Raw genomic sequence first — 18,534 nt, forward strand, 5'->3', positions numbered from 1 at the left:
CTCAACCCATTAAACTACCGCTCCAGTCTGTACCCGCCTACCCCCCAAACACTCCCCAAGCTATTTTTAAAAACAATTCCTATAAGCAGCTCACTACAGTATAACTGTACATATGCTTCCAAAGTTTTCTTTAAATCAGGCTAATTTGAGAACCTCTAGATATCAATTGCAGATACAACACAATTACCTGGATCTTGCTTTTCAGATTCTCTGAGCTAGAGAGATAGTACAGGGCTTTAGGCGTTGGCCTTGCCTGTAGCACATCCCAGTTCAAACCCAACACTGTGTGGTCCCCTGAGCACCACAGGGAACATAGTGCCAAGGATAGTCCCTGAGCACTGCCAAGTGAGTCCCAATCCTCCCCCGCAAAGACTACTTCCTTAAAAACAAACCTCCCACGGCCAGGAAGGCTGATAACAGCATGTTTGCATGCCTGAGTCTTAAGTCCAACCTCCATACCACCTGGTGCCCTGAGTATTGTTGGTAACAACCTCCGCTTATGCCATCAGCCATAAATCAAAAATCAGAAACCTTATAAAATGTCCACCACAGTATCAACTGAGATATTAATCTGTTAGTGGATATGTTTTGAATCCACAAAATGGCTCACATTTTATATCAGTTACAATCTGTTCAACATATTCAAAGGATCCACATACTGACAATCACAGCCATGCTGGGCAGTGAACCACGAATGATCACATAAAATGCACACTGATTTCTTAAACCTTTGCAAAAATGATGCCCAAAGAAGCGCTTCTTGCTCAGGCATATTCACAACAATGCATCTCTTTCTTCAGGCTAGCTTTTCTTTCTAGTTCCCTGGGGAACTGGGTACAGATTCATTTTCAAAAGAGGGAGTTTCAATTCCCATGAAGTTACTTTAAAAAAATGTTTGAAACTATCCTTCAAAAGAAACCTATCTAGTAGGTACAAATGGCTCTAAAAATAATCCATTGTATGGGACAGATTTCCCATTCAGGATCACACCAAAGTTTATAAGCATATCACTTACCTAAATCATTAGTAGCCCACTAGAATCAATGGCTCCAGTATAATCCCTAGAGAACTCTCTCTTCTCACCTGAAAGACTTTTCTCTAGTCTAACCATTCTCCATTGCTTAGATGTGTGCTTCCCTTCCATTCCATACTACTAACTTGTTCCATTTCATATACCATTAGCCTTAAAGGTTTTTATATATGAACAAAAATGTTTTCTATTTTTATAATTAAGTGATAAAAAATTTAACTGCCAATGTGAGACTATTATCTTCCTCATTTGATTCTACAATAATAGATGGGCCATGGATATGATTCAGTCATAAAGCTCATGCTTTACACATATGAGAAACCCCAGCACCACACATACTCTAAAATAAAGTTAAATAAAATACAACAGGTTTGGGCCCGCAGTGATGAGACAGTGGGGCCTCACGGGATGTGGGTGTAGCCGGCCCTTTCTTCCCAGCCCCAATGAGATTCCAGGTCGCTGCCCACGAACGGCCTGTCTGGCTCCTGAACACGCTGCTTAACAGCCATGATCCCAGAGACTCAGGAACAAATCTCGGAACTTAGCATGTTTTGACAGAAATCCCTTCAGATTTGTTAAAATTTCAAAATTCCAAAATCGCACGGCCACTACTGCAGCCACGCAACATCATATTATTCATAATCAGCAATAGAAAACAAATTGTCTAATGTTGCCTTTTGGCAGATCTGAGTGTTGGGGTAAAACCCCAAATAATAATGGTGGGTCTGGTGTCGAAATATTGAAAGCGATAAAAGTAGAGAGAGAGTAATAAGGAAGTCATCTGCCCCACAGGTAGGGGGAGGGTGTGGCATGGGGGGTATACTGGGATTTTTGGTGGTGGAAAATGGGCACTGGTGAAGGCACAGGTGTTTCATCATTGTATGATGGAGACTTAAATCCTAAAGTTTGGTAACAGCTCTCACAGTGATTCAATAAATAAATTTATAAAAAAGGAAAAAAAAAAAGTAAAGGTGGAGTTTATGCCCAATTCAATCAGCCTAATCAATGGCTGAATAAATAGCAATACCTCTACATTAAAATAAAATTTTAAAAAATACTATTTATGGGGCTGGGGTGATAGCACAGTGGGTAGGGCATTTGCCTTGCATGTGGCCGACCTAGGTTTGATTCCCAGCATCCCACATGGTCCCCTGAGCATCACCAGGGATAATTCCTGACTGCAGAGCAGGAGTTACCCCTGTGCATCACTGGGTGTGATCCAAAAAGCAAAAAACAAAACAAAACAAAAAAAACAAAAACCAAAAAACTATGAAGTGACCTGATGTCTACAATAAGTTCCCAAACAGAGTAAGAATAAAACAAAATTATGGTTATAGAACGAGATAAAGCAAATATGATAATGTTAACATTTGAGGAACAGGTAAAAAGATAAACTACATATTTTTATATTATTCTTGAAATATTTTTTCATTTTTGAAAATTTATTGTTTTTTTTAATTGAATAGCACAGCGGTAGGGCGTTCGCCTTACAAGCGGCCAACATGGCCGACCCGAGTTCGATTCCTCCGCCCCTCTCGGAGAGCCCGGCAAGCTACCGAGAGTATTCGATATGCCAGACACAGTAACAACAAAGTCTCCAATGGAGACGTTACTGGGCCCGCTCGAGCAAATCGACGATCAACGGGAGGGCCTTTACCTTTTACCTTAATTGAATCAATATGAGACAGCTACAAAGCTTTCATAATTGAGTTTCAGTCATATAATGATCCAACATCCATGCCTCCACCAGTGTGCATTTTTCAACACTAATGTCTTGCCACCCCCACTCCATCCCAGACCCTGCCTCTGTGGCAGGCACCTTTCGTCTTACTCTCTCTACTTTGGGGCATCATGGTTTGCAATACAGATACTGAGAGGCATCATGTTTGGTCCTTAGTTTGTTTTCAGCACACATCTCCTAACCCAAACAATCCCTCCAACCACCATTGACTTAGTGGTCTCTTCTCCATTCCTACTGCCTTTCCCCCCAGCACATGAGGCAAGCTTCTGAAAACGTTTTTGAAAGATATCAAATTCAACAAAATTAAAACTTGATAATAAGAAACCAATTGTGAGGAGTTGGAGAGATATGACAAGGGTTAAAGGCACTTGCCTTGAATCACAATGACACTGGTTCAAAGCCCCAGCACTATATAGGGTCCCCTGAGTATCACCAGGGCTTCACTTCTGAACACAGAGCAAAGAAACCTGTGAGGACTTCTGGGTGTGGTGCATCCCCTCCTCCTCTCCCCAAAATGTGTCAGGGGCTGTGTTCAAAGAGCTGGAGAGCACGGCCTGGCATGTGGAGGTCTAAGGTTTGACCCCATACTGGAGACCAAGACATGCCCCTGGGCCGTGTGGCCCTAGAGGCCTCTGAGCATTGCTGAGAAGGCAAAAATTTTTAAAAACAAATGTTCATTCCTTAAAACACACCATCAAGGGGAGAAAAAAGGCAAGCGAGAGCCGAGGGGTGGGGTGGGGGGAGGAATGTGCAATTTATATAAATGACAAAAGATGCTTATCCAGAATATATTAACAATACTTACAAATTAACTTTTAAAAGATTGACAATACAATTTTTTTAGATAGGCAAGAGACATGAGTAAGCCCTTCTTAAGAGGTTATCCAAATGATAATGGATAAAATTGAAATGAAAATTAAAAATGTGGATAATCTCATTTATCATTAGGGAATGCAAAGTAAAACTACACAGAGATACCATTAGAATGACTAGGATTTAAAAGACTGACAAAGGTAGTGACTTGGAGCAATTAAAATTGATGATGGCTTGTAAACTGGCATTAAATACTTGGAAAACAGGAAGAATTTCCTAAAGCTCAATGGTCTAGTAATTTTACTTTAGTTATACAGTCAATGATAATGTTTATACATACTACTGGCTGGGGGGCATACTGCCATATAGGATGCCCAGCACTGTGTGGCCCGGGTGCCACAGCATCACCTTGGCCCACTGTCAGGTCTTTAGAGCTGGGCCAAGCATCACCAGAAGTAGCCCCTGGGAATCCCTGAGTTTTGCTGGGGAGGCCCCACTACCACAACCAAAAATAGCATGCACCAAGAAAGTTCACAATATTTTTTTCCTTATGACCAATTATTGGAAATTGCCCAAATGTCCATCATTAGTAGAAAGAGAACATGAATTACGTTATAGTGGAATACTAAAAAGGAATCAAAACAGAGGACTGTTAAAGACAATGACATGGATGTACATTATAATTAAAATGTTGATCAAAATCTCTTATACAAGGACTTAATAGATCCAGGGTGAGATACAGCAATCTTCACACACTTTCCTCTAAGGGTACTTTTTGGGTAATTTTCAGTGGATTATTCATAACAAGCAATACAAAATAAGTTATTTAGGACATGATTTGGGAGAAGGTTTGGGTGATAGTAGGAACATTCAAAATAATGGTGGTGGGAAGGTGTAATAGCGGTGGGATTGGTGTTGGAATACTGAATGTAATAAATTATTGTGAACAACTTTATAAAAATAAAATTAAGAAAATAAAAAAACGTTGATCAAAATAAGTCAGATTACTTACATTGTGATTTACATGAAGCACAACAGGAGCAAAATTATTTTATGCTATTGTAAGTCACAAGAGTATGTGCCTTTATGAAACGAGTCAGAAAGAAAGGGACAGACATAGAAAGATTGCATTCATCTGGGGAATATAAAGTCACAAAATAGGAGACTAATACCCAAGAATAGCCGAGATAAGTACCAGGAGAATTACTCCATGGCTTTGAGGACAGCCGCACACGCTAGGGGAAAAGGCAGCTCAGATAGAGAAGGGAGCACCAAATAAAGGGTGTTGGGAGGTTCCTCTCAGGATGGGAAATGCGTGAGGAGAGTAGACTATAGACTGAACAAGATTGCCACTCAATGTCTCTTTTGCAATCTACAGCACTCAAAAGGAGAGAGATAACAAAAGAGAATGCCCTGCCACAGAGGTAGGGTGGGATGGGGGGATGGGGGGTGGGAGGGATACTGGGATCCGTGGTGGTAGAAAATGGGCACTTGTGGAGGGATGGGTATTCGAGCATTGTGTAACTGAAACCCAAGCACAAAAATTTGTAAGTCTACATACAACTGTACCTCATGGTGTTTCACCAATAAAAATTTAAGAAAAAATAATTAAAATAATCTAAATGGGAAAAAAAAAGAGTATATGCCTTTGGAGAACAAGCAGGTGGTGACTTTGTTTATTTTGGTTAGTTTGTTTTTGTTTCTTCTGTCATACCAGACAGAAATCTAAAGTTACTTCTAGCACTGTGCTCTGGAGACCATGTGGTGCTAGGGATCAATCCCAGAGACTTTCTTTATTGGTATCTATTTCTTTATGTATCTTTTTTTGGGTCACACCTGGTGGTACTCAATGCTTACTCCTGACTCTGTGCTCAGAAATCACTCCTGGCAGTACTTGGGACCAGATGGCATATGAGGGATTGAACCAGGGTTAGCCAAATGGAAGGCAAGCATCCTAACTGCTATACTAATGCTTCAGCCCCTGGTATTTATTTATTGACCTGTTCTTGGTCATGATTACGTTGCTGACATTTATTTCTCTTTTCTATATGCTACTATCATACAAAATATTATTACTAGCATTGCTTTAAATAAATATTTACATTTACATAAATTAAGGACATGCAGGCCAGAGCTATAGTACAACCAAATGGGTTCTTGCTTTGCATACAACCCTGCAGTTTGATCCCCAGCATCACATATGCAGTGCCAGGAGCATGAGCATTGCTGGGTGTGACCCCAAAGCCAAAATTAGTTAAGGACAGGCAAAATATATTTTATATTCACCTATATCTTTTCTGATGCCCTATCTCAGCTGGTTTTGTGAAAATTTACTGAACATTAATTTGTGTATATCTCTTCCTGTAGATTATACTTTTAAGTTTTAAAGATTTAAGACGAGCCATGGAGATAGCTCAAAGGACTAGAATGCAAGCTTTGCATGCTGGAGTGCAAGCTTTGCATGCTAGAGTCCTAGGTTCAAACCCCAGTACCACACAGTCTGCAGAACATCACCCTGAGCACCGAGTCAGGTGTAGCCCCTGGACACTGATGGGAGTGGCCCCCAAACAAAAACCTAAAGAAAAAAAATTAGAGAATACTAAAACGATGGAACAGCAGAATATTTTTATACCCTGGATATAAGAATCTCATACATAGGTGTTTTCTTTTTGCATTCCATATCCAAACCTTCAAGCTGTCAAATTCACCTATACTCTCAAAAAACTTCATTGCTATCCAACCAATCAATTCAAAACGAATTCTCCTACAGGGCCGAAGTGACAGTATAGTGAGTAAGGCTTTTTTTGTCCTGCAGTCAATCTGGGTTCAACCTCCAGCACCCTATATAGCTGCTGAGTCCCATTAGGAATGATCCCTAAAGTAGAGCGAGGAGTAAGCCATGAGAACTGCCAGAAGTGGCTCCCCCCAAAACAAGATAAAACACAAAAGTAGATAAATGAAAATTTAAAAAATAATAATTTAAATCCTCCCTTAGAACTATCGTTTCTTTCAAAAATATTTCTGCAATTTTTTGCTCCTGTACCAAACTTAGTAGTCTTATCATGCTTTCAGTACAACTGAATAGTTAAGAGATACTTCTCTTGGGGCAGGAGAGACAGTACAGTGGGCAGGGCGTTTGGCTTGCACGCAGCCAACCCAGGTGCCATCCCTGGCTTGCCATATAATCCCCCCAAGCACCGCTGGATTAATTCCTCAGTACAGAACCAGGAGTAACCCCTGAGCTTTTTGTGATCCAAAAAGCAAAATAAAATAAAATAAAATAAAATAAAATAAAATAAAAAAGACACCTCTCTTTTACATATCAAGTCATTTTTCTAGGTTTCCCACAGCAAAATAATCACATGCTGTTATCACTCTCCCAGATCATATATTTACTATGTCAGGGGAAAGAACTACAGAGGAAAAAAACAAGAGAACATGATCTTATATTTGCAACCAAAATTAAAAACCTTGTTTTCTTTATAGTAATTTCTAGTATATAAATAACTAGACAGATACACAAAAATCAGCAATGCCAAATAAGTCTAGGAGCAGACAGCAACTCATACCAAAATTAAACTCCACTCTTACACACATCTATTCAATTACTCAGTTCTCCTTCCATTTCATCATACCAAAACAACAGTCCAAAATTCAAAATAAAAATCCAAGTTCATTTCATTTCTCAACCAACTGAGCTGCTGGTCCATTTCAGACTGACATTCTAACCAGCTCTTTGCTACTACTGAGTATTTAGTACAATGCTCAGAGTTCAGTTCTGTGAAAGACTGAGAAAACATAAAAGTTTGACAAAATCTTGGGCAATGCTTGCTTATTAAAAATCCCACCTCAACCAACTAAATCATTTCTTGCCCTTGACAACGCTTACCACTTTTATTAAAGACATGCTACGGATGGAAAATGAAGTATCATTAACTTTGACCTTGCTATTCATCACTTGCTTAAAGTGATCAATTGTCATTAATGGGTCTAGTCATTTTTATTTAAAAACTGTCTATAAAAGTGTTTAAAACTTTACTCGTGGAAGAAATTAGGAAAGATCTTTCAACTATGATTTTGTTTCTAAAATTGTAATTGTATATAATTTTTCATATAGTTTTTTCTCCTAATAGAATGGAAGGTGTTAAAAAATTCTTAAAATTTTAAAGGAAAAGTCACAGGACTGGAGCAATAGCACAGCCGGTAAAGGGTTTGCCTTGCACGCAGCCAACCCGGGTTCGATTCCCAGCATCCCATATGGTCCCCTGAGCACCGCCAGGAGTAATTTCTGAGTGCAGAGCCAGGAGTAACCCCTGTGCATTGCCGGGTGTGACCCCAAAAGCAAAAAAAAAAAAAAAAGGAAAAGTCACTCAGAATAACCATTAAATATATTTATGCACTTCCTTCTAGTCATGTGTCTGTGCCTAGGTTCTCAAATCAAAATAAAAATGAAAAGACTTTGCTGATTTCTTTTCTCATTTTTCTACTGGCCAACTATCCATATGTACAGTACAATAAGCACTTTTTGTCATTAGATACCCTTTAGTAAAAGCAATGGTCTTTATATAGCTCCATTGCTTCTACTGTATAGACTCTCTAAAGTTGACTGGGTTATTCCCCTAACATTGAACTTTATATTGTTTCACTTTGTCTGTCTTCTTACCTGTCCTACATTTGGTGGAATTATACAGAATACTACTTTGAATCCAATCCCATCCAAATTAATTTATATCCTGCCTGCTTTCATCTCCTACCTGCCCACCCCAAATCAGAAGGGCATAAAACACCAGGCATTTTCAGGAAAATCCTCTTTGTGTCTAAAGCCACTACCAAGGCAATGTCGGGTTTATGAAATAACTTGACTAATGGATAAAAGATACAAATGCTTATAAGCATTAAAGGCAATTTGAGGCTTTATGGGCCTTAATTTGTTAACCAAGGGAAAAAAGAGAAATAATGGCATGTTTTATTTCCCATTATCATAATACCTTTTTAGAAAACAAAATACTTAAGGCTAAATCAACAATTTCTAATTAAGAGCAATAACCCTGATATCTTCAAAAATGGAATTTCTAGATTTATATCTAAATAGGACACCGTGCTAATGACTATGGTGAGACGGTATGTTAATATAAAAAACAATTTTGGTGGAGTTCATGCACAATTCAATCAGCCAATCAGTGGCTGAATAAGTAGTAATACTCCTACATAAAAAAATTTTTTTAATAAAGATTAGGGTGGGTGGGGCCCCAAAACACAGAAAAAAATACCAAAACATAACCCCCCCAAATTACTTGTTGCCTAAACTAGACAAAAATATCTTCTTCCTTCCTTCCTTCCTTCCTTCCTTCCTTCCTTCCTTCCTTCCTTCCCTTTTTTTGGTTTTTGGATCACACCTGGTAGTGCTCAGGGCTTACTCCTGGCTCTGTGCTCAGGTATCACTCCTGGTGAACTAGGGGATCTTATGGGGTGCTGGGTATCAAACCCGGGAAAGCAACCTACCCAATGCTCTATCTCTCCAGCTCCCTCTCTACTAATTGTTCCAATTTATATGAACGGCTATTACTGATTTCTGGAAGAAATGACTATGTCTGCCTACTGATGGAACTGTAGAAGAGGTGGCTATATAATCTCTCTTCTGATCTCTCTTCTCCTATGAATTTCTGTCATTAACCAGGTTCGAAACACCATGACAAAACTTAGCTTAAACCCTTAAGATGCATTCATCAATAATGTGCCTAGTCCCCCCCAAAAATGGTAGTCCTGAAAAACATCAGTAATGATACACTTGAAACCGTCAAAACGCTTCTTTCCATTCTCACTGGCAATGATCACTTAAATCTCAATCCTTATTGGAACCATAAAGGGAAAGGAAATATATAGAATTCTTTACAAGAAACTGACTTGCCATAAATCTTTTAAGATAAAGATTCTCCATAAACTATAATGAATACAGTTAATGTTATTATTGTTTCACATGGTCCTCATTACCTCTTCACCTCCTTTGCATTAAGTACCATCCTAGTCCAGACCCTTTTTCTTTTCTAGATTGACCCCTCCCATAATCTGGGCTCCTTCAGAACCAGATTAATTCACTCACACAGTTCTCTGAGCACAGCTTTGCTCTGACTGCTTACTGTGCCATCTGGGCTCTGGTCCCTTCCTATTCCAGCCCATCAGAATACTGTGTGTTCTTTAAGATTTAAGTTTAATTCGCTAGAACCACATTTCTTTCCCTTGTTCATAAGAGACATCACTAATTGACTTCTCAAAATTCAGACTCCTCAAAATCCTTCTCCACGCAATGGCTCTAGGCCTGACTAAATGAAATTGTCCTGCCTTTTCAGCAGTAATCTCATGTAATTGTCCTCTTCTCTCTAGCCCGTGATTCTTTCATGCTTCTGGAGCTTATCTCTTCTGCCTCCTATTAAGAAGCATTTACCTAATTGTCTTATCTCCCTTTCTTGCTATATTTCAACTCCCACAAGGGCATTCATTATGTCTTATTCATCTTCATATCTCTTACAGATTCTTGCACAAAATATGCACAAACAGTTGCAGGGGGTCTTCATTTTTGGGTTATGATCTCATCATTCACAATGTCTAAAAGATGGAAAACTTTAGTTTAAAACAATTAAATTCTTCTTAAGGGACAAATTATTCCAAGTTCATTTCAATTCCATCTAACATTACTGCTTAAATAAAGTATGGTCTGATTTGACATTATGATCAACAGAGTCAGAAAAGAGAGTAAGAAAAGCTGAGATAAGAGGACTTCACCCATTTTTAGATTTTGATATCCAAGTATATAAGCTAACAAATTAAGCAATCACATTTGGGGGATTTTTTTAATCTCCATAATTAAAAGCAAAATATTAATTCTGACAATGGTGAAATAAAAAAGGACTTCAAGCATCAAAACTAAATACATACATTTTGTTTGCTTATTTTTGGACCCAAAAATAACTGACTTGGACCCAAAAATAAATAACCTGGAGTGCTCATGGCTTACTTCTGGTTCTGTGTTCAGGGATCACTCTTGGCGGTGTTCAGGGAACCACATGGGATGCCAGGAATAAAACCCAGGTTGGCCAATGTGTAAGGCAAACATCCTACCCACTGTACTATATCTCCGGCCCAAAATATATGCACGCTTTAAGAAAGGAGCGATAGCACAGCGGGTAGGGCGTTCGCCTTACAAGCGGCCAACATGGCCGACCCGAGTTCAATTCCTCCGCCCCTCTCGGAGAGCCCGGCAAGCTACCGGGAGTATTCGATATGCCAGACACAGTAACAACAAAGTCTCCAATGGAGACGTTACTGGGCCCGCTCGAGCAAATCGACGATCAACGGGAGGGCCTTTAAGAAAGGAACTGTTATAAAAAATATGGAGATTTAAAAAAAAAAGCTTGAAAAAAAAGCAAAGAATCACCAAAGTAGGCAAATCGTAAAGTGACAAGATTTTGTGTGTGTGTGTGTGTGTATGTGTGTGTGTGTGTTTTAGTGACAAGGTTTTAAAAATAGAAATCAGAAACAGTTCAAGAGGTAGGAAGAAGAAACCTCATAGTACAGTAAGACTCATACTGCCATCTAGAGGTTGAATGTTAATATTTCATCTCAGTCAAGCGTAGCTAATTTAACTTTCATTTTACAGAGATAGGGATGAACAGGATTTATAAAGAAAACCAGAAAAGGGGCCAGAGATAGTACAGCAGCTAGGGCATTTGCTTTGTACGTGGCTGACTAGGGTTCGGTTCCCTGGCACCCCACATGGTCCTTTGAGCACTGAGCAACACCAGGAGTAATTCCTGAGTGCAGAGCTAGGGGTAATAACTGAGCATCACTGGGTGTGGCCCCAAACCAAAAACAACAACAACGACACAAAAAACAACCAAAAAGTAAGCCAGACTAACAACTCTGATATCAGGATACAAAGAAGACTACGCAAGAGAGTAAGAATCCCAGTTACTCTCTCCATTACCATCTTCACAGATGTTAAAAATCCATTAAAACTGTTCTTGAGAATTTTATTAAGATGGAAAACAATTTCTAAATGTAAATGACATTTTTATATGTCTATAAAGGGATGAGGGTAGAGAAGTCTACTATACCACAGGCTAGTTTGGAAGCACATTTTCTTTGGTACCAGTCAAATTACTTAGTTTTAGAGTCTGAAATGTAGTTCAATGCCTTGCATGTGTGAAGTACTGAATTTCACCAGTACCACAGACAAGACAAAATTTCTTAGTGTTTTCAGATGGTAATATAATCAATATTTTCTTTTATTGTAGCACTGCACTGTAACACTGTCCTCCCGTTGTTTATCAATTTGCTTGAGCGGGCACCAGTAACATCTCCACTGTGAGACTTGTTACTGTTTTGGGCATATCAAATAAGTCATGGGCAGCTTGCCAGGCTTTGCTGTGGGGGCTGAATACTCTCAGTAGCTTGCCGTGCTCTCACTGAAAATATTTTGACTATTTTTTCTCTAAGTCCAAGTACGATCACGATCAACCTGTTGTTCGTCGATTTCCCCAAGCAGGCACCAGTAATGTCTCCTTCTTCCTAGCCCTGAGATTTTAAAAGAGCCATCTCAATGCTCTTTCAGGATTAGGAGAATGAGACCCATCATTGTTACTGGTATTTGGCATATTGAGTATGACACAGGAAGTTTGCCAGACTTTGCCGTGCGAGCAGGATACCTTTGGTAGCCTGCCAGGTTCTCCAAAGGAAAAATGAGATAATAAGATGTCGTGCGGCTGCATTTGCAGCTGCGCGCTTCCGGGAGCTGGGTTTTATAGTCCCTGCGTCTTGGCCGTTGATGGGACCAACCAAGTAAAGAAGTAAAAACTAAGTTATGCTTTTTTTTTTAAAACTAATTTTATAGTAAGTGGTGAGGTGTAGTCAAAAACCATAAATACATTAAATTTCATACCTGTTCATGATTTAAAAAAAAAACACTCAACAAACTAAGAATACAAAAGAATTTCCTCAGGGTAGAGCACATGAATATTATGGATGAAGCCCTCAGTTTAATCCCTAGCACCTAGGTCCTCCCCACTGTCCCCAATAGGCCAAAACACTACAACTGCCCAGCTAACATCATCAGGAGGGACTCCTTTAAAAGTGTGTGTGTGTATGTGTGCGTGCAAACACTGTTGAAAAGAATAATATTCTTAAATAAATATAAATTCTTACCACCTTCACAAGTTATCTTAATATTAAGATGGCAGGACTTTGTACACTAATCTGTGGGTTCACTGCATGCCCTACTGCTGGGAGTGACCCCAAGCACAGAGCCTGTGTATGCTCAATATTGTCTAAAATTCAAAAACAAAAACCCAACTTCCAGAAACCTCTACCTTTCATTCTGAAAGCAAGTGATTTTGTTAGAAAAATTGAGTTTTAGGGGCTGGAGAGAAAGTATACAGTGGGCAGGGTGCTTGCTGTATAGTATGGTGATCACACCTTGCTGGGCATGATTCCTGAGCACATTTTGGGGGCCCGTGTATGGTTCTCAAGTCAAAAACACAAGAAGATTGTCATTTTATCATCAACTCATCATTCTTTCTATAAGCAAATACACACTGCACTTACTATATGTGAAATGCTCTAAGGAAAATATTATCTTAAAAGAATTCTAATCAATCTGAAAGTATACACCAAAATCTATCAGAATGTTAAAAACTATCACACAAATAAAACAAACTTAATTGCTCCAGAAACAATTTGGGAAGCCAGGAAAGAATTGACTTTCTAGATCAGATATGAAAAAGAAAAGTGGGCTGGAGAGATAAGACATTGCATCCTGCTGACCCTGGTCCAAATCCCTGGCACCATAATTTAACCCCCCCAAGCACTTGTCAGGTGTCACTCTTGAGTCGAGCCAAGAGAGTCCCTGAACACTGGAGTGTGTCCCTTTCACCCCCTGCAAAAAAGGAGAAAAGTTATTAAGGGATAATCTGAGCTGGATAATGAGGTAAGAATCAAAGTTCTAATATCAGGAACTGATCAGAATTGATTAAACTTTATGAGTAAAATGAATTGTATAAACAAAATTAAGATGATGGCTGAGGAAAAGCAGATCATCTAGTTGGAAGTCTGGTGCAGAGGATTTTGAATGCTAGCCCAAGGAATCTGAATTTCAAGTCAAATATTACTACTGACACAAGCAAAAGACAAACAGAAGCAAATGGTACTTTTAAAAAAATTAATCTAGAATTGGGGGAGGAACACTGGGACAATGGTGGAGGGAAGCAGACACTCGGGTTGGGGTATGGTGCTGGAATGTTCTATGTCTGAAACCCTATCAGTAACCACAAAAAGATTTTCAAATGAAAAATAGTTGAAAAGAGACTAGTTAGAAGCTATCCACAATAGTTTCAGTGAAAGGACACTAAGCTCTGATGAAAATAACAGAAATAGAATCCTTTAGCACATTAATTATAATGTACATTAGGCAGTTTATATTATTTTTGTGTTTCTATATCTTTCTACATCTTTCATGGTACTTTCACATAAAATAAATGCCCAAATCATAGGTCCCAAATCATGAGAAGCTAAAAATAATAATACAAAAAAAAAGCACTGCATCCCCAAATCTACATTCCAAAAGGTTTATTAATTGAAAAACCAAGTGCCATATTAAAGAGTATCTGGCAAAAGCCACAAAACTAGAAGATTCACACAATTTCTGTACTAACATTTAGCAATGCTCTTGGGAAGTGACAATCGTGCCTTGAGGACAAATTTTTTTTTTGCGCATTTTTTTTCCTTCCCATCATCTTTATCAGTGTAGATATTTGCATAAAAACAGGATCACTGGTCCCTGGGGATTCATCAATTCCTACTGCTTATTTTTCATCCATGTCATTCTCTCAATTAATGCAGGAAGGAGGATTGAGACATGGAAACACCAGATTAGAGTGTCAAGTAAATGTCAACTCTTAGAGCAGATGAATAATCTGTAAGGAAAATAATAAAGATCCTGCTTTTATGCAAATATACTACACACAATAAAACAAAGAAAGAATGATCCAAGAAGTCCAATACCTATCAAAGTAATTTTTTTAATTCAAAACTTTTAAATTTATTTTCCTTATGTGGTCAGGGAATATGACAACTGCAAAGTCATGCTACACAGGTTAAAAATAAGACTGAATTTTAAACCAAAGATCATTCTGATAAATTTTAGTGCTTATGGGACGTATCTGGCAGTTGCATAATTTTAGTTCCGTTCTTAAAGTAACTTCAAATTCCAACCTCCGAAATATAAATTTTATAAATACAAACACAAAATACAAATTATATGGGAAACCATTAAAAATAAACTTTACTGATGCCTAGAAACTGACTTATTATGCTAAATACAAATAAAGAGAAATAATTGTCTAGTAAGAATAACTTTCAATATAGCATAAATTATTGATGAAAGTTCTTTATAGAAAATTTCAGACAAGTGGGGGGCCAGAGAGATAATACAGTGGCTAGGACACTTGAGTTGCATGCAGCTGACCCAGGTTCAATCCACGGCATCCCATATTGTCCCTTGAACACCCTCAGGAGTGATTCCTGAGTGCAGAGCCAGGAGTAGCCCTGGCCCAACCAAATAAAAACAAAACATCAAGTGAATGGGGGTCTCAGCATGAAACTAGGGGTCCAACAAGTAGGATAGGGAGCCACAGGAAAGAAGCAAGGTCGGACCCATGGTTGAAATCAAGGGGTCTTAAGGGGCCCATGGTTGAACCAAGGGACCCATGGTTGAAAAGAGGTTGAGTAGCACTATTCTAGATTCTTCCTGTGCCCTTTCACTCATCCACCTACCCTACTCCTCCCTGGCCAGATTCTCTGCAAAGAAAGAAAAGTAAAAAGAACAGAAAAGAAAAATTTAGATAGGGATCAGAGAGATAATGCAGTAAGCAAGGAGCTTGTCTTGCATGAAGCTAAACCGGGCTTGATCCCCAGTACCACATATGGTCCCCCCCCAGCCCCGTCAGACATGATCCCTGAACATACAGCAAAGAGTAAGACCTGAGCACTATTGGTACCCCTGCTCCAAAAAATAAAAAGAAGGAGGAAGGAAGGAAGGAAGGAAGGAAGGAAGGAAGGAAGGAAGGAAGGAAGGAAGGAAGAAGGAAATTCTAGATAATAAGAAGTGAGCTCCAACAAGACCCCAAGTCGACGAACGGGTCCTACTGATCAAGCTGCTTAAGCCATGATCCCTGAGACTCAGGAAAAAATCTCGGAACACAGCAGCTTTTGGCAGAAATCTCTCCAGATTTCATTATTAAAATATCAGAATTCCAAAATCGCGCGGCCACTACTGCTGCTGCACGACATCATATGCTATTCATAATCAGCATTAGAAAACAAATTGTCTAATGTTGCCTTTTCGGCAGATCTGAGTGTTGCGGTAAAATCCCAAATAATAATGGTGGGTCAGATGTTGAAATACTGAATGTAATCAAAGTAGAGAGAGAGTAATGAGGAAATCATCTGCCCCACAGGTAGGGGGAGGGTGTGTGATAGGGGGTATACTGGTGTTTTTGGTGGTGGAAAATATGCACTGGTGAAGGGAGAGGTGTTTTATCATTGTATGACCGAGACCTAAACCCAAAAGCTTTGTAACTGCTCTCACGGTGATTCAATAAATAAATTTATAAAAAAAAAAAAAGTGAGAGTTATGCCCCCTTCTCACTTTGTCAATTAGACTTATGTCTTAATTGGTCATTCAAGTGGGGCAAAGGAAGTGCCCTTTTAAAACTCAAGCAAACTGGGGGTTTATCTTGTATAATGTCAAAGAAAACAACGTGGAAAAAGAGAAGATGTGAAAGAATTGAATTAGAATGTTACCATTTTGCAACCTGTAATAAAATGGTGGATATAAGTAGTTATGAAAGCCTGATAAAATTCTAGGTGTAGGAGCCAGAGCGATAGTCCAGTGATTAAGGTGTTTCCCTTGCATATGGCCCGCCCGGGTTTGGTCTCAATTGTACTCCATATGGTCCCGGAGCCCAGTCAGGAGTGGTCCTTCATACTGGTAATGAGATTGGTGTTGGAAAATTGTACACCTGGAATTTGATCATGAATGTCTGTAAAATCACAGTACTATGAATAAATTTGTAAATTATAGTACCTCAATTTAAAATATTTTTTAAAAAATTTTAGGTGTAAGACTGATGAAGAATTTTACAATGAATAATTGAACAGGTTAACATTGCCTTTATTAACTAACCTTTAATCACAAAAACAAGGAGACATAATGTACCTTCTGATGGATATACACAATAACATTTATGAAATAGTCTTGTTTTTTGTTTTGTTTTGGTTTCTGGGTCAAACTGGGGCAAGAGGGACTATATGGGGTGCTAGGAATTGGCATGTAATACCTCAAGCATGCCAAAAATAAACTCTGAACACAGCCAGATGTGTCCCAAAAACAATCAAAGAAAGACCCGTATCAAATATAGAATACAAAATTTATTTAAATCCAAATCAACCCAAAATATTGTCAACTATGAATAACCCAGGGAAAATGTGAATCCTGATTGGCTATACAACAATATTAAGTAATTATATTTCCTAAGTATGATGATGAAATTGGGTTCATCACCTCCCAAAAGCTGATGGCCACCAAGTCACAGCCATTGGTGCTCAGGAGATCATGTAGTTCGAGGGATTGAATTCAGAGAGTCAGTCTCCTTATCATTTGCAAACACAGATGAGGCTATTTGGTAACATGATGTCAGAGATTTTTTTTTCTTTTTGGGTCATACCTGGGGATGCACAGGGGTTACTCCTGGCTCTGCACTCAGAAATTACTCCTGGTGGTGCCCGGGGTACCATATGGGACTCTGGGAATCGAACCTGTGTCAGCCCCGTGCAAGGAAATGCCCTACCTGCTGTGCTATCACTCCAGCCCCCAGAGATTTGATTTTAAATAATTAAGAGCTACAAGGATAGTACAGAGGTTTAGGGGCTTGCTTTGCATACAATCAACCCTGATTTACTCCCCAACATGGCAAATGGTCTCCAATCACAGTCAAGAGTGAACCCTGATCACAGGAGTAAGCCCTGAGCACAGTGGGTGTGCTGCCGGCAAAAAAAAAACATAATTATGGAAAGTTGGTCTAAGAAAAAAAGATTCACCATATTCTAGTCTTTCTTCTTTGGTGTACTTGTAAACGTTTTCATAGTAAATACTGGGAGGGAAGATTCTTCACTGTATAAAAAAAAAAAAAAGAAAAAGAAAAAGAGGCCAAGTACAAGCACCTAAAGTGTACAACCCCCAGCAGGCGCTACATTGAAAGATGGGCGTGCATCACAGCCAGTAGTGTGACTTCCAGCGAGCATATAGGTAAGCATCAGAGCTTCCTCTGGGAAGCACAACTAAAAGAGCACAACTGCCAGTGAGCCCTACAACTGCATGCATGACTCCCCACAAGTACCATGACCCCAAGAGGGGAGGGAAGAGGAGGGGAAAAAGAAGAAAAAAATCAAAGTCAAAAAAAGAAATCAGAAGGAATATAAGAATCTCAAGTACAACCAACTAGATATAATGTTGTTGATAAATACATTCGGTAATATAACATCTTAATTTAACAAGCATAAAATTTATTTCATTAAAAAAATTGACAGAGATAAAAGTTAGCCATTATGATCATTCAGCATTTATTATCCAGAGCCAAAAGCAGGCACAAGTAGTATACTCCACAAGCCGCACATTCAAGAATTTAATAATCACAGGTTTATCTTTTCATTATATACCCTGGAGGTGCATGATATACATGGTAATTAGTAATTCTGCCAAGACATAAACTTTAATCACAAGAAATAAACAACCAGTACACAGAGAGGCATTAGATAATAATGAGTGAATGTAGCAGACCATCTAGTAACCTATCTCGAAGTGGTCTGTTGTTCTCAGCAACTTGACTCATATGGTTCCCCA

General features: G+C 38.9%; 1 protein-coding gene and 1 non-coding gene across 2 annotated transcripts in view; one reads left to right on the plus strand and one right to left on the minus strand.

The window, feature by feature from the left end:
• Positions 1–18,534, minus strand: part of LIN52 (lin-52 DREAM MuvB core complex component) — a 112,422-nt gene that overhangs the window by 78,133 nt on the left and 15,755 nt on the right. The window lies entirely within an intron of this gene.
• Positions 16,268–16,394, plus strand: LOC130042235 (small nucleolar RNA SNORA27). Its single transcript, XR_008795182.1, has one exon. It is a non-coding gene; the product is annotated as a small nucleolar RNA SNORA27 (small nucleolar RNA).

The sequence above is a fragment of the Sorex fumeus genome, unplaced genomic scaffold (genome assembly GCF_029834395.1).
Source record: "Sorex fumeus unplaced genomic scaffold, SorFum_2.1 ptg000098l, whole genome shotgun sequence".
Classification (NCBI taxonomy): domain Eukaryota; kingdom Metazoa; phylum Chordata; class Mammalia; order Eulipotyphla; family Soricidae; genus Sorex; species Sorex fumeus.